General features: G+C 37.8%; 1 protein-coding gene and 1 non-coding gene across 4 annotated transcripts in view; both read right to left on the minus strand.

Moving 5' to 3' along the window:
* The window catches only part of TBCK (TBC1 domain containing kinase), a 227,777-nt gene that overhangs the window by 43,036 nt on the left and 168,112 nt on the right, over positions 1–16,629 (minus strand). The gene's annotated exons all lie outside the window — the stretch shown is intronic.
* Positions 2,979–3,113, minus strand: LOC118537424 (small nucleolar RNA SNORA71). Its single transcript, XR_004918142.1, has one exon. It is a non-coding gene; the product is annotated as a small nucleolar RNA SNORA71 (small nucleolar RNA).

Here is a 16,629-nt window from a genome sequence, read left to right on the forward strand (position 1 = left end):
ACCCAGTGCTCATCACTACAAGTGCACTCCTTAATCCCCATCACCTAGCTAACCCATCCTGTGCTTCACTCCCCCACACCCTGCCCTGTAACCATCCATTCAGACAGACTTATTTTCAAAAAAATTTGTTTTCGGTTGTAGTTTCAATGTCAGCTCTCATCCCTTGGGTTTCTCTGACTATGCCGTAAATTCTTTAGTGGTGAAGCACATTTTCTCCCACTTCATTAACTTTTAAATAGAAATGGAAATTGCTAAGCTTTGTGGGTTTATGGCTCTTAATAAAATATACACATTAGAAATTTTAATTTTTTTTTTTTTTAAAGATTTTATTTATTTATTTGACAGAGAGAGACAGCGAGAGAGGGAACACAAGCAGGGGGGAGAGGGAGAAGCAGGCTTCCCGCGGAGCAGGGAGCCCGATTCGGGGCTCGATCCCAGGACCCTGAGATCATGACCTGAGCCGAAGGCAGACGCTTAACGACTGAGCCACCCAGGCGCCAGAAATTTTAATTTTTTAATGTAAAGAATTAAATCTACTTAAATATTCTGAATTTAAAAATGCTTCAGAAAGATAAAAGAACTTTAAAATCAGCTGGCCATACAATCAATGCTTCCATCTCCTTTTTTGTTAGATTGCAATCTCAATAAGTATTTTTCCCAGCCTTCACATGAAGTCATACATTTATGAAGATAAAATAAGAACTTCTGATTATCCTAGTTCTGCTTTTAGTCATTTAGTGATGAATGCGGCATTTCAAACAGAGGTTTCGTCTGAATGAAAGATGTGCCCTGGCTGATGAAGAAGAGAATTTGACAGAGAATTTGACCAGAGTATTCTCTATGAAGAACTGATTTAAGAAAGATCTGACCTTGGCATTGGTTCCAATCAAATGTATCATATATAAGGAGTTTCTCAAAGGAAAGAGCAATTGTTACATGAAATGGTAAGAGTAGAAGAAGAGAGGAATCACTGACAAATTCATAACTTTCTGAACTTTTGTGAGTGTATATAAACGAAGAACATGACACATGCAAATTCCTCTGTGAATTAATTTTAAGAGATTAGTAAGTTAGACTTAGGACAAATTATATTACTTTGCTTTATGAAGAAAATAATTATGATACTAAAAATTACAGAATCTAGTTTCTCTTTATTAAGACAATTTTATATGCAATTTTACTATTCATTGTATAATTTCCACTTAGAGGTACAAAAATAAAACTTCCTCTGTACAACTTTTGTTTCACTTAGTACAATTGACATTGGCATTTTCCTGTGTGACTGGGTTTCAAACTCATGGGGCTTTGTTTATGGACAGTGGATGGGAATTTATTATTATTATTATTTTACTTATTTTTTTTTAAAGATTTTATTTATTTATTCGACAGAGAAAGACACAGCGAGAGAGGGAACACAAGCAGGGGGAGTGTGAGAGGGAGAAGCAGGCTTCCCGCAGAGCAGGGAGGCCGATGTGGGGCTCGATCCCAGGACCCTGGGATCATGACCTGAGCCGAAGGCAGACGCTTAATGACTGAGCCACCCAGGCGCCCCTATTATTTATTTATTTAAATATTTTATTTATTTGAGAGAGAGACAGAGATAGCGAGAGAGAGCACAAGTGGGGAAGAGAGGGAGAAGCAGGCTCCCTGCTGAGCAGGAAGCCAGACCCAGGGCTCGATCCCAAGACCCCAGGATCTTGACCTGAGCTGAAGGCAGACGCTAACCAACTGAGCCACTCAGGCGCCCCAACAGTGGACAAGAATTTAAACTAACTATAGAACAACTCTGGAAATATCTATTAGTTTATCATTTCTGCCCAAGAACCTATATATACAATGCATATTAAGCCTAGACATCCAAATATCACAAGCCAATTTGTCTGGGAGCTACTCCTTTTAAAAAAATTCATATTTTACAGCCAACCTAGAGTCAGAGTTTTTGTTGTTGTTGTTTTGTTTTGTTTGCAAGTCTTTAAGGTTTACTGAATAGGTGGGCAGAGAGGAAAGTGATGAGAAGCTGCAATTCAAGAGAAAAAGTCTTGGTCATTAAAGTCATTCCAGGCATAGCAGAGGGACACGGGGCTGGCCTTCCCTGTCCATCGCCTCTCAGGATACTGTTGTCAGCCAGCTGAAGTGGACCCTGGCCCCAGCCTCAGTGCCTTCCCTCTGATCTCCTATGTGAAGAGTTGATCCATGATGCTCTGAGTGGAGAGCAGGAGGCACTCCGGGGATGCTTCATGTGGGGATTCCTTCTCCATTCTCTGCCCCTCTGGTGTTCACAAATACCAAGAGAATCTTGGGGAGAAACATCAGCAAACCCAAGGGTCACTGACTCATGGCTTTGGGACTTACTTCAATAGTCTCTGGATCTAAGACTGACCTTGGAGCCCCATGGCCTAATGCCTGGCTGATAAGATGATACCTCTCATGGAACCTCTGCACATGCAGACCCACCTGGGACCTCCTGATCCAGGTTCTTCCTGAGGTTACCTCTCACATACATGGAACAGCAGTCATGAGATACTCCTGCAGGGGACAAGAAGCACTTGGCACTGCTTACATGCCCAAGAAACTGTTATATTCACCAAGAGGAAAACACTGGGAAAATCTTGGTCTTAGGAGGTGAATGCACTGAAAGCCTGCCTCCCTCCATCTACCTTGTGCTCAGTCACCCAAGGCTGTCCCATTTTGAAACCTCTGAACATAAAGAAAACCTTGTAACTTTTCCTTCACCTGCAGACCAGAACATAGGCAGCCTGTAATCACCTCAAATGCAGGGGCAGAAAAGGACATAGGGCTGCTGAAATTAAGAGATCAGTGTCAGAAGACCACAGTTGTGTTCCACAACCAACTCAGACATGCACTGAGGCAGGACCCACTCTTGTTCTCCCTTTTTAAAGCCTCATAGAAACCATACTGAGCCAGGCAAAGAGAGCATGCAATAAGACAACACCTAAAAGGTGGTGGAGAGGAGGAAGTGTGGGAAAGCTCCAGAGTTTGGAAGGCACAGGAATGGACCCTCCAAACACTGGGAAGCGCTTTCAGCAACTCCTCTCCCTGCACTATCAATGACCAGGACACAGAAGAGACCATGATCACTTTTGAATGCGGATGGAGTCAGAATTTACTTAGCAGTGTCACTGAAAAAGAAATCATCCTTCAGTAGAGTGGGCTCTCTGAAATGACTATCTGGATATATTAGTTATAATCCTAACTAAGCAAGGAAAAATCTAAACCTGGTAACAAGACAGGCATTTTGCTATGTACATTAAAGTATCATAAAGTACATAAAGTACAGTAAAGTATAATGTGCATAAAGTACATTAATGACTTGGTCATGATACCTGAGAATCTGAAATGGTAGAGTTTAATGAGCGTATGTCTGTATACCCTTATGTTGAGTATGTAACCAGCAACCATAAGGGTATAACTGTATACACTTATGTTTTATATGTAAGGGCTCTTAAATAACTATAACGGCATTTTAAGTGTGAGAATACAGGGCTGGTATCTAGAACACTCCTTCCATATTTCCTGTCATGGATTCTGGCACTAACTTTAACCTGGTTACCAAAAATAGAAATATGGAAATAAGCACAGATACTTTGTTCTTCCTTATTCCTCATTCCAATCTAACATATCCCCAAGTTCCACCAGAATACCTCTTGAATATGTTCCCTGATTCATTGCCCTGTCTCAAGGATTCATCATTTCTTACATGGACTCTAGAAGCAGTTTGCCTCTCTCTCTCTATCCCCCTTTTCTCTACTTCCCTGTCACCTAGTCATTCCTTCTAATTCATCTTCCAAATACCATTTGAGTTAAAAATAAAAATCTGATCATGTCACTTTTATAATTAAAAAAACCTCAATGGCTTCCAGGCATTGATAGAATGAACTCAGAATTCCTTAGTATAGCATGTAAAGCCCTTTATGAATTAAACCCTGTCTATAGGCGGGAGACCATAGACCTCGGAGTTAGATTACCTGGATTCAAATCTTGGCCACCCCACTTATTAGTAGGTGTCTTTGGGTGTGATATTTAACTTCTCTGTCCAAGTCCTTTATCTATAAAGTGGGGAAAAGGTGCCAAACACATTTTTCCCCCAAATAATTCTATCTCATTTTAAAAGGGAATCTATATGATATAACAACCATTCCAAGGCAAAGAAAACAGTGAAGTGCCCCAGGGCATTTTTATTAAGCTACCTTAACCTAATACTTAAATCTGACAAAGACAGCACTAAACACACACATACATAATATTTTTTATGACTAAAGATTTTTTTTTTTTTTAAATCTCAAAACTAGAAAACTGAATGCAGTACCAGTTTGAAAGAATGACATACTAAAACCAAGTAGGGGCATGTTCAGGAAGGGTGGCTCAATATTAGGATAATTTTTAAAATAATTCATCACCTTTCATTAGGCAAAGGACACAAAGTATTTAACAGCACTACAATTGACCTAAAGCCATATGTGATAAAACTCAGCATTTGTTCTCAATTTTAGAAAAAGAAAAACTAATGGTAAACATGTATCAGAAAAGTTAATTAGATGACGAAAGATGTTCTTTATTTCAAATATTTGACATTCTACTTAATGATGAACCACAGAGGTAGACTTATTAAAATGAAAATGCAAAAATATAGCTATCAGCATTATTATTTGTTACTGTTAATAGAAGTTGCTTCTGAGACAATAAGAAAAATAAATAAGGGGTATAAATATTGGAAAAGAAGAAATAAATTATTTTTATTTTTAGGTGATACAATAGTATTCTTAGAAATCTGGAATAATTAAAGGAAAATACAATAAAATTGGTAAGAATTTGGTAAGGCTTTAGTTACAACATCCATACCACAAAATCATTAGTTTTTCTATGGCAGCAGAAGCCAGTCAGAAAATACAATGAACAAAAGCTTTCATTCGCAGTATCAGAACATCTCTCCAAAATAAAACATTTAGAAGTAAGTAGATCACATTTAAAGAAAATAAAACAGTTTCATGATGGGCATTTGAAAAAACAGAGCTATAAGATGTTATCTAGAAAGAGGGCGCCTGGGTGGCTCAGTTGGTTAAGCGACTGCCTTCGGCTCAGGTCATGATCCTGGAGTCCTGGGATCGAGTCCCGCATCGGACTCCCTGCTCGGCGGGGAGTCTGCTTCTCCCTCTGACCCTCCCCCTTCTCATGCTCTCTCTCTATCTCATTCTCTCTCTCAAATAAATAAAATCTTTAAAAAAAAAAAAAAAAAAAAAGATGTTATCTAGAAAGAAATAGTCACTATTATAAGAACTTCATTTTTCTTTGGAGCAATGTATTAATATAAAACAATTTTATCAGACTCTTAAAAAGGATCTTTTTTTCAATTTTGAAATGTAAATTGTAAAATTCATTTGACAGACCAAATAAGTGTGAATGTCAAGGAAATATTGAAAGATAATACATTGTTATATATTAAAACTGTATAATATTAACAGTATGGTACTGCACCAGAATAGACCAAAAGATTAACAGGACATAATGGGGTAACAGAAGCAGACTCAAATACACAAGTATTTGCTGAAAGAATAGGATGCCATGTCAATCACTAGGGCAAGGATGTATTATTTAGGACACAGTGTTTGTAAAACTTACTCTCTAAAGTCACTTGGAAATTAAGGATTCCAAAAGCTATTTATAGCATTGGGTAATAAATGAGGCCAGTAGTGCTGCTTTCAGAAGAGACCTGATAGATCTGATAGTTTCTTGAAAGTTTTGAGAGCAAAGTATTGTTTATTAAATATCTACTTTATAATTCAAGAACTTAAAATAAGACAGCACAGAAAGTGACATACATTGCGTTCATCTATAGAGAGAGATCTATCTGAATGTTGAGCAAAAACAATTTTTTTAAAAAGACTAATAAATCTCACTGAATAATTAGAATTGGAATAGTAACTGGAATACTAAAATACTCTTCTAAAAGAAAGGTGGAAATATGAATCATAAAGTATGAAGGGCAAAAGTAAGCATATTTATGAAGCAAGGAACATCACAGGCTAACCATGTATTTAATAATGTATATTTCAACACAGTAAAAATATACTTTTTCTTGAGGACAACTTGTAAAAGCAAATATCTACTCAAAGATTTTTTCAAGTGACATATAATATTTCTAGGAGAGAGACTGGGTCAATGTAAATAGGCTGATGACAACACAGAGCCAGGTACCTCAATAGCTTGAATTTCTTGTATTTCTTTCTATTTCCCATAGCAAAAATAATAGGGCTCTCCCCAGCAAAGGTGCTAAGATGTTTGATAAATAATTACATGAATGTATAAAAGAATGAAGAGTGATGTTGTCCCTATGTTGAAACAAAGAGATATGTTGATATGCTATCAGATAACAGAAGCCATCAACAAAGGCCAACACCACCTCCCCTAGGGCTAACTGAAAAGGAACAGAAGTACTTTACTAATTCAAACTATCACCCCAGCAACACCTTTCCTCCCAGTCTATATAAGGAGATTTAGTTGGGGGGGGTGGTGTCAACTTTGTGGAAAGCACAGTGTTCAGGATCAGATGTACCTCCCTTTGCATCCCACAGGGTAGAGGACTGGGTATTTCTGGACACTCAAACCGCCCCTCACAAGGCAAATGAGGGTAAGTGCCAATGACAATCATTTGCGGAGATTTGGGCATACCTGAAAGAAGGGGTGGCTGACATTCTGTTGTAGAAGAATATCTGCTTACACAGAAGACATTAATCTGGCCTCTCTGAGCAGGAAGAAGGGAGACATGGCAGTGCTGAGAGAAGGGGTGGTAGACACCATCTCTGACCTTTAGTTGCTAGGCTGTACAGTGAGAATAATGACACTTGCCTTATTTACCTTACAAATTTTCTGTAAGGAGCAATTGGCATAACAGGTACAAAAAATGTTTGGTAGACTGTAGATCTTTATATAAAATAAGTTGTTGTATTGTATCCCAATGAAGCGGCTTGAATTTCACGGTAGTCTTGTTATAGTCTAATTTTGAATGAATCATCAATTAACAGATATTTAACTAGTCTGTGCTTGCCATCTTGAGAGAGATAAAATATCCTTTCTACCTCAAAGAACCTGCAATCTGGTTGTAAAGTCAAGACTAACATAAATGAAGCGGTAAAACTATACAATGACAGAAAACATTTATATAATGCTTACTCTGTGCTAGTCACTGTGATAAACATTTGATATACATGAACTCATTTAAGTCATGCAACAATCCTATGAGATAGGTTTTATTATTTTGCTCACTTTATAGATGAGGAAACTGGGGCACAGAGAGGTAAAATAACTTATATAATATATAATCATAAATAACAGAGATAGGATTCAAATTGGGTCAGTCTGGCTCTGGAGTTTGGGCGCCTAACTACAGGATTCCATGTATGGAATCACAGGTACATAGTATGGGAATTCAGACGAAGGAAGAAATGTAATATGGGCAGAAATAGTTAGCAAAATATAGGTGGAGCAAGTAGGACTTGGTTAGGAGAAATCAGTAGGGTTTAGATAAGTAGAAAAGAGAAAGAAGAGTGGTGCATAAGTGGATAACTCTTAAGAGTTCTGAAGTGTGAATGAACAAGGAAATGTTCCATAAATAATTATTGAGCACTTACTAGGTACCACACATTGTGAGTGGGATACATTAATGAACAAAACAAAGATAGATGTTCTTATAGAACTTATACTCAATAGGTATGAAAAAGACAATGAACAGACTAGTCTTACTGAGCTGAGCACCCACCCTGGGAATTAGAGGGAAACAGTATTGAATAGGTGGGTAGGAAACAGATCATGAGGGCTCTGAAAGATGAAGAAGCTTGAGGATATAACAAATGGGTAAGTACTGCAGGATTTTTGGATGAATGTGTCACGTTAACAGCAATATCTTAGGAAGACTAATTTGGGCCTTGGCCGCCCTTTGCTGTGGCTGGGATCTCATGGGAAGAGCAGCGGGTACAGCTGTAGCTTGGTCTTCCGGCTACAGTCGAAGCAGGAGGGCTCTCCTCACACAAGTGCTTCCTCATGGAGAGGTTAGAGCTGTGGCAGTCACAGGCCTGGGCTGCCCCTTCCCTGCCTCAGGCTCCTCAGTTGGCTCGCCCTCTGGTGCTCCCAGAGATCAGTACAGGCAGTAGGTTGAAATGGAAAGCACAGAGATTGAAGGCAAGATGGCGGAGGAGTAGGAGACCTAAATTTCGTCTTGTCCCAGGAATTCAGCTAGATAGGTATCAAACCATTCTGAACACCTACGAACTCAACAGGAGATCTATGAAAAGAATAGCAGCAACTCTCTGAACAGAAAAATGACCACTTTCTGGAAGGTCTCTTCTGATTTGTTTAGTGTATCTTTTTCTGGGGTTGTTGTTACCCTGTTAGCATTTTGTTCTCTCATTCATCTATCCTCCTCTGGACAAAATGACAAGACGGAAAAACTCACCTCAAAAAAAAAGAACAAGAGGCAGTACTGACTGCCAGGGACCTAATCAATACGGACATTAGTAAGATGTCGGAACTAGAGTTCAGAATGATGATTATAAAGATACTAGCTGGGCTTGAAAAAGCATGGAAATACTAGAGAAACCCTTTCTGAAGAAATAAAAGAACTAAAATCTAACCAAGTCGAAATCAAAAAGGTTATTAATGAGGTGCAATTAAAAATGGAGGCTCTAACTGCTAGGATAAATGAGGCAGAAGAGAGAATTAGTGATATAGAAGACACAATGATGGAGAATAAAGAAGCTGAGAAAAAGATAAACAACTACTGGACCATGAGGGCAGAATTTGAGAGATAAGTGATACCATAAGACGAAACAACATTAGAATAATTGGGATCCCAGAAGAAGAAGAAAGAGAGAGAGGGGCAGAAGGTATATTGGAGCAAATTATAGCAGAGAACTTCCCTAATCTGGGGAAGGAAACAGGCATCAAAATCCAGAGGAGGCATAGAGAACCCCTCTCAAAATCAATAAAAATAGGTCAACACCCCGACATCTAATAGTAAAACTTATGAGTCTCAGAGACAAAGAGAAAATCCTGAAAGGAGCTCGGGAGAAGAGATCTGTAACCTACAATGGTAGAAACATTAGATTGGCAACAGACCTATCCACAGAGACCTGGCAGGCCAGAAAGGACTGGCATGATATATTCAGAGCACTAAATGAGAAAAATATGCAGCCAAGAATACTATATCCAGTTAGGCTGTCATTGAAAATAGAAGGAGAGATAAAAAGCTTCCAGGACAAACAAAAACTAAAGGAATTTGCAAACATGAAACCAGCCCTACAAGAGATATTGAAAGGGGTCCTCTAAGCAAAGAGAGAGCCTAAAGTAACATAGACCAGAAAGGTACACAGACAATATACAGTAACAGCCACCTTACAGGCAATACCATGGCCCTAAATTCATATCTTTCAGTAACTACCCAGAATGGAAATGGGCTAAATGCCCCAATCAAAAGACACAGGCTATCAGATTGGATAAAAAAGCAAGACCCATCGAGATGCTGTCTGCAAGAGACTCATTTTAGACCCAAAGACACCTCCAGAGTGAAAGTGAGGGGGTGGAAAACCATTTACCATGCTAATGGACACCAAAAGAAAGCTGGGGTGGCAATCCTTATATCAGACAAATTAGATTTTAAACCAAAGACTATAATAAGAGATGAGGAAGGACACTATATCCTACTTAAAGGGTCTATCCAACAAGAAGATCTAACAATTGTAAATATCCATGCCCCTAACATGGGAGCAGCCACTTATATAAGGCAATTAATAACAAAAGGAAAGAAACACATTGACAACAATACAATAATAGTGGGGGACTTTAACACCCCCCTCACTGAAATGGATAGATCATCTAAGCAAAAGATCAACAAGGAAATAAAGACGTTAAATGACACACTGGAACAAATAGACTTCACAGATATATTCAGAACATTCCATCCCAAAGCAACAGAATACACATTCTTCTCTAGTGCCCATGGAACATTCTCCAGAATAGATCACATCCTAGGTCACAAATCAGGTCTCAACCGGTACCAAAAGATTGGGATCATTCCCTGCATATTTTCAGACCACAATGCTTTGAAACTAGAACTCAATCACAAGAGGAAAGTTGGAAAGAACTCAAATACATGGAGGCTAAAGAGCATCCTACTAAAGAATGAATGGGTCAACCAGGAAATTAAAGAAGAATTAAAAAAATTCATGGAAACCAATGAAAATGAAAACACAACTGTTGAAAATCTTTGGGATGCAGCAAAGGCAGGCCTAAGAGGAAAGTATATAGCAAAACAAGCCTTTCTCAAGAAACAAGAAAGGTCTCAAGTACACAACCTAACCCTACACCTAAAGGAGCTGGAGAAAGAACAGCAAATAAAGCCTAAACCCAGCAGGAGAAGAGAAATAATAAAGATCAGAGCAGAAATCAATGAAATAGAAACCAAAAGAACAGCAGAACAGATCAACAAAACTAGGAGCTGGTTCTTTGAAAGAATTAACAAGATTGATAAACCCCTGGCCAGACTTATCAAAAAGAAAAGAGAAAGAACCCAAATAAATAAAATTATGGATGAAAGAGGAGAGATCTCAACCAACAGTGAAGAAATACAAACAATTATAAGAACATATTATGAGCAACTCTATGCCAGCAAATTAGAAAATCTGGAAGAAATGGATGTATTCCTAGAGAGGTATCAACTACCAAAACTGAACCAGGAAGAAATAGAAAACCTGAACAGACCTATAACCACTAAGGAAATTAAAGCAGTAATCAAAAATCTCCCAACAAATAAGAGCCCAGGGCCAGATGGCTTCCCAGGGGAATTCTACCAAACATTTAAAGAAGAATTAATACCTATTTTTCTGAAACTGTTCCAAAAAATAGAAATGGAAGGAAAACTTCCAAACTCATTTTATGAGACCAGCATTACCTTGATCCCAAAATCAGACAAAGACCCCATTAAAAAGGAGAATTACAGACCAATATCCCTGATGAACATGGATGCAAAAATTCTCACCAAAATACTAGCCAATAGGATCCAACAGTACCTTAAAAGGATTATTCACCACGACCAAGTGGGATTTATTCCTGGCCTGCAAGGTTGGTTCAATATCCTTAAATCAATCAATGTGATACACAACATTAATGAAAGAACAAGAATCATATGATCCTCTCAATAGATGCAGAAAAAGCGTTTGACAAAGTACAGCATCCTTTCTTGATTAAAACTCTTCACAGTGTAGGTAGAGGGTACATACCTCAATATCATAAAAGCCATCTATGAAAAACCATCAGCGAAAATCATTCTCAATGGGGAAAAACTAAGAGCTTTCCCCCTAAGGTCAGGAACATGGCAAGGATGTCCACTATCACCAATGCTATTCAACATAGTACTAGAAGTCCTAGCCTCAGCAATCAGACAATGAAAAGAAATAAAAGGCATCCGAATCGGCAAAGAAGTCAAACTCTCACTGTTTGCAGATGATATGATACTTTATGTGGAAAACCCAAAGACTCCACCCCAAAACTGCTAGAACTCATACAGGAATTCAGTAAAGTGGCAGGATATAAAATCAATGCACAGAAATCAGTGGCATTTATATAGACCAACAACAAGGTAGAAGAAAGAGAAATTAAGAAGTCAATCCCATTTACAACTGCACCCAAAACCATAAGATACCTAGGAATAAATCTAACCAAGAGGCAAAGAATCTGTACTCAGAAAACTATACTCATGAAAGAAATTGAGGAAGGCACAAAGGAATGGAAAAACGTGCCATGCTCATGGACTGGAAGAACAAATATTGTGAAGATGTCAATGCTACCTAGAGCAATCTACACATTTAATGCAATCCCCATCAAAATACCATCAACTTTTTTTAAAGAAATGGAACAAATAATCCTAAAATTATTCTGGTATCGAACCAGAAAAGACCCCAAATAGCCAGAGGAATGTTGAAGAAGAAAAGGAAAGCTGGTGGCATCACAATTCCGGACTTCAAGCTTGATTACAAAGCTGTAATCATCAAGACAGTATGGTACTGGCACAAAAACAGACACATAGATCAATGGAACAGAACAGAGAGCCCAGAAATGGACCCTCAACTCTAGGGTCAACTAATCTTCGACAAAGCAGGAAAGAATGTCCAATGGAAAAAAGACAGTCTCTTCAACAAATGGTGTTGGGAAAATTGGACAGCCACATGCAGAATGAAACTGGACCATTTCCTTACACCACACACAAAAATAGACTCCAAATGGTTGAAAGACCTAAATGTGAGACAGGAGTCCATCAAAATCCTAAAGGAGAACACAGGCAGAAACCTCTTCAACCTCAGCTGCAGCAACTTCTTCCTAGAAACATCGCCAAAGGCAAGGGAAGCAAGGGCAAAAATGAACTATTGGGACCTCATCAAGATAAAAAGCTTTTGCACAGCAAAAGAAACAGTCCACAAAACCAAAAGACAACTGACAGAATGGGAGAAGATATTTACAAATGACATATCAGATAAAGGGCTAGTATCCAAAATCTATAAAGAACTTCTTAAACTCAACACCCAAAGAACAAATGATCCAATCAAGAAATGGGCAGAAGACATGAACAGACATTTTTCCAAAGAAGACATCCAAATGGCCAACAGACACATGAAAAAGTGCTCAACATCACTCGGCACCAGGGAAATCCAAATCAAAACCTCAATGAGATACCACCTCACACCAGTCAGAATGGCTAAAATTAACAAGTCGGGAAATGACAGATGTTGGTGAGGATGCGGAGAAAGGGGACCCCTCCTACATTGTTGGTGGGAATGCAAGCTTGTGCAGCCACTCTGAAAAACAATATGGAGGTTCCTCAAAAAGTTGAAAATGGAGCTACCGTATGACCCAGCAATTATACTACTGGGTATTTACCCCAAAGATACAAATGCAGTGATCCGAAGGGGTACGTGCACCCCAATGTTTATAGCAGCAATGTCCACAATAGCCAAACTGTGGAAAGAGCCAAGATGTCCATCAACAGATGAACGGATAAAGATGTGGTATATATATACAATGGAATATTATGTAGCCAACAAAAAACCTGAAATCTTGCCATTTGCAATGACATGGATGGACCTAGAGGGTATTATGCAAAGCAAAATAAGTCAATCAGAGAAAGACACATTTCATATGATCTCACTGATATGAGGGATTTTTAATCTCAGGAAATGAACTGAGGGTTGCTGGAGTGGTGGGGGGTGGGAGGGATGGGGTGGCTAGGTGATAGACATGGGGGAGGGTATGTGCTATGGTGAGCACTGTGAATTGTGTAAGACTGATGAATCACAGACCTATACCTCTGAAACAAATAATACATTATATGTTAAAAAAAAAAATGAAGAAGATAGTAGGAAGGGAAAAATGAAGGTGGGGAAATCAGACGGGGAGATGAACCATGAGACACTATGGACTCTGAGAAACAAACTGAGGGTTCTAGAGGGGAGGGGAGTGGGGGATGGGTTAACCTGGTGATGGGTATTAAAGAGGGCATATATTGAATGGAGCACTAGGTGTTAGATGCAAACAATGAATCATGGAACACTACATCAAAAACTAATGATGTATGGTGATTAACATAACATAATAAAATAAAATTAAAAAAAGAAAAAAAGAAAAAAAGAAATGGAAAGCACACTCTTAGAAATCAGCATAGTTGAGTTCTAGTGTTGGTACAGCCAATACTAGTTGTGTGACTTTGGAAAAATCATTAAACTTCTCTAGATCTAAAAAAAAAAAAAAAAAAAAAAAAAGGAAGACTAATTTGGCTGTATTTTGAAGGATGAAATAAAGATGGGAAAAATGACAGCCAGAAAGATTTGTTAGAAAGTGAATTTTATGAAGATTTAGATTAAATGATGACATCAGAAACTGAGAGCTTTGCTTTATTCACTATCCTCTTTTTTCCTTTAGTCTTTCCCTTTCTACTATTTTTTCTTGGCGAATTCTCTCTCATCCACAGTGAAAGATACATTAAAACAACATATAATAAATAATAAAATTACTCTCCAAGGGGTGAGTCTTTGTCTAGCTACTGTCCCTTTATCTTCTCATCTCTACTTTCTTCTTGCCACTCCCTCCTGAAATCACTGAAACTTGGTTTCTGTCATGATACAGAAGAAGAAATGGTTCATTTGTCTAGGAGAAAGTGGACAATTTGGGAATACTTCTCTGAAAAGGTAACATTTGGGTTGAGAATAAAAGGATGAATAGGAGTTGGCCAGTAAAGAACTGGGGGTTTTTACACATATTCTGTGTAAAGCCATTCTATCACACACATTGGAAAGGTGTTTTGATTCTACTTCTAGGATTTTGGTTCTACCTCTGGGAGATATGCTCAATAAAGCTAGTCTCATTTAAGATCCACTTTTTCTTCAATTCAGCCTGGAATGAAGAGGGCAGAAATTTCAGTCAGGATGCTATTTTCATTTTGAAAGAATTTTTAACAGGTGAGTTCACAAATATCTAACCATAATTTCTCAGGTTTATGGTCCCTGCCTCATTTTGATAATGGTCTCTTCCAATATGCCATGAGCTCTGTGAAAGCAGGGACCAGAACTTGTTTGTTTTTTATACTTCCACTGTCTAGCAGAGAGCCTAGAACTGAGTTGCTACTCAGCAAAATTGGGTGTATTAATGAAAGGCTAAAGAAAAAAAAAAGAAGACATAAGAAAAGCACTATAAGAAAATATGTAAAAGAGAAAGGAAAGGGATCAGTAAATGATGGCTCTTAAGTTTTGAATATGGGTGATTAGGGAAAAAAGATGGTAACAGTGGCAAACAGTAAATAAGGGGAAGAAAAGTTCAGACTTGGATATGTGAAATCGAGGTTGCATAGGGTCTACTAAAGATGAAGTATTGAGAATGCAGTTAGAGATAGAAACTGGTGTTTGAGAGAAGTCATGGCTAGAGTTATATTTTTGGAATTATCAACATAAAAATTACAGTTTAAGTTATGAGAAAAGATAAACAATTTGAAGAAAAAGGAAAAAAATGGCAGGAAAAAAAATCCTAGTTTTGGTAGGCACATCTATACACTGCTGAAAAAATTAAATTACATAAACTATGAATAAGGCCTGGAAATACATAAAGTTGAGATTTTTTTAGGGCAATATACATCAATTTTTATTATTCCATAAGTCTACAATAAATAGACTGCTTATTTTCTTAGTGCTAGATATTTTGAACTTTTGTATGAAGAGGGACAGATTTTTACAGATGGCACAGGCGGACATTAAGTATCATTCTCAAAGGAATTTTAACAAAGAAAGATTACCTTTGAAAACATTATCAATCTACAAAGATACTTTTATATATTTAAAGCAATAAATTGTTTCTGTGGCATTTTGGTGTTTTCATTTCTCTCTCATGTTTTTAGAGAGAAAAGAGAGGGGTTACTATTTCTAAGATATAGAAATATAGCATCTGAAATGGAGTTTGAAATAAAACTGTCATGCTCTGGAAGCTACATAATATAGCTCTCACACTAGATAGAATATTTTTTCTCCCTCAAATAAAAGAGAGATAATGTATATGAATATGAAACACAAAGAGGGGAGATAGAATTTTTTTCAGTGATCAGGGATTTTATGCTAAAATTTTCCCACATGTGCTCCTGAAAAATTGCATTTAAGCTAAATTCTGTAAGGTGAGTAATTCTCCCTTTTATATACAATATCATTTTGGAGATATTTCATCTCTCTGGGCCACAGTTTTCTCATGTATAAAATAAAGGGGTAGGAGTAGATATCTTATGCTTCCTTTAGCTCTAGAACTCTATGACCTTATTTCTGATAAGATTTTCAACTGGCAATAGGTCCCAAACTTTTGCTTACTTTCTGGGACAAAAGTTAGACATCTGTAGGTAATACTTAATGACACCAGAGGAGTTTCTATTTAAAGAGATTCAGGAGTGATTCTAATTGTGAGGCTTAGTAAAGTGTTGTTCATACAGTGTGACTTGCTTATGCAAACTTAGATAAGTGAGAACTTATGCATTTCATAGACAGGTGGCTGGGAAATATTTCATACTTCACATTGGTTGAAGTGAAGGCAGAGAGATGGAAGTTACAGTAACAGAAGAACTCTAACATCAGTGATTTATGAGGCAAAAACAAGGTCAACCTGGCAATGAGTGGGAGATGGTGGTGCTGGTGCTGCTGTATATAAGTTTCTAAAATCTTCTGGAAATAATTTTTGAAGTAAAACCAGAACCTGATAAATTTCTTAGGCTAAGGTAAACAAGATGAAAGTTAAACATGAGAGTGGCTCCACTCAGCTGAACTCCTAAACGTGGAACTATGACACCTTCCTTCTGGAATGTGATTGAGCTGCTATTCCACATAGGATGTTAAGGTCAGCTTTCAGTGGCAGCAGAGATTCAAAGAGTAGAGCCAGCTGGTGACTAAGAGGTCACAGTATTTTAGTTAGTCCACTAGGTATTTTCATCTCAAACTCTAATGTCAAGGTAGCCATCATTTGAACTACTTGCTGATTTCATTACCCTTCTCTCTCATTATTCCCTTTTCCTTATACGCTAAAGTGATAAGCACTGCTATTTTT

Source organism: Halichoerus grypus, chromosome 3 (assembly GCF_964656455.1).
Source record: "Halichoerus grypus chromosome 3, mHalGry1.hap1.1, whole genome shotgun sequence".
Taxonomy (NCBI): domain Eukaryota; kingdom Metazoa; phylum Chordata; class Mammalia; order Carnivora; family Phocidae; genus Halichoerus; species Halichoerus grypus.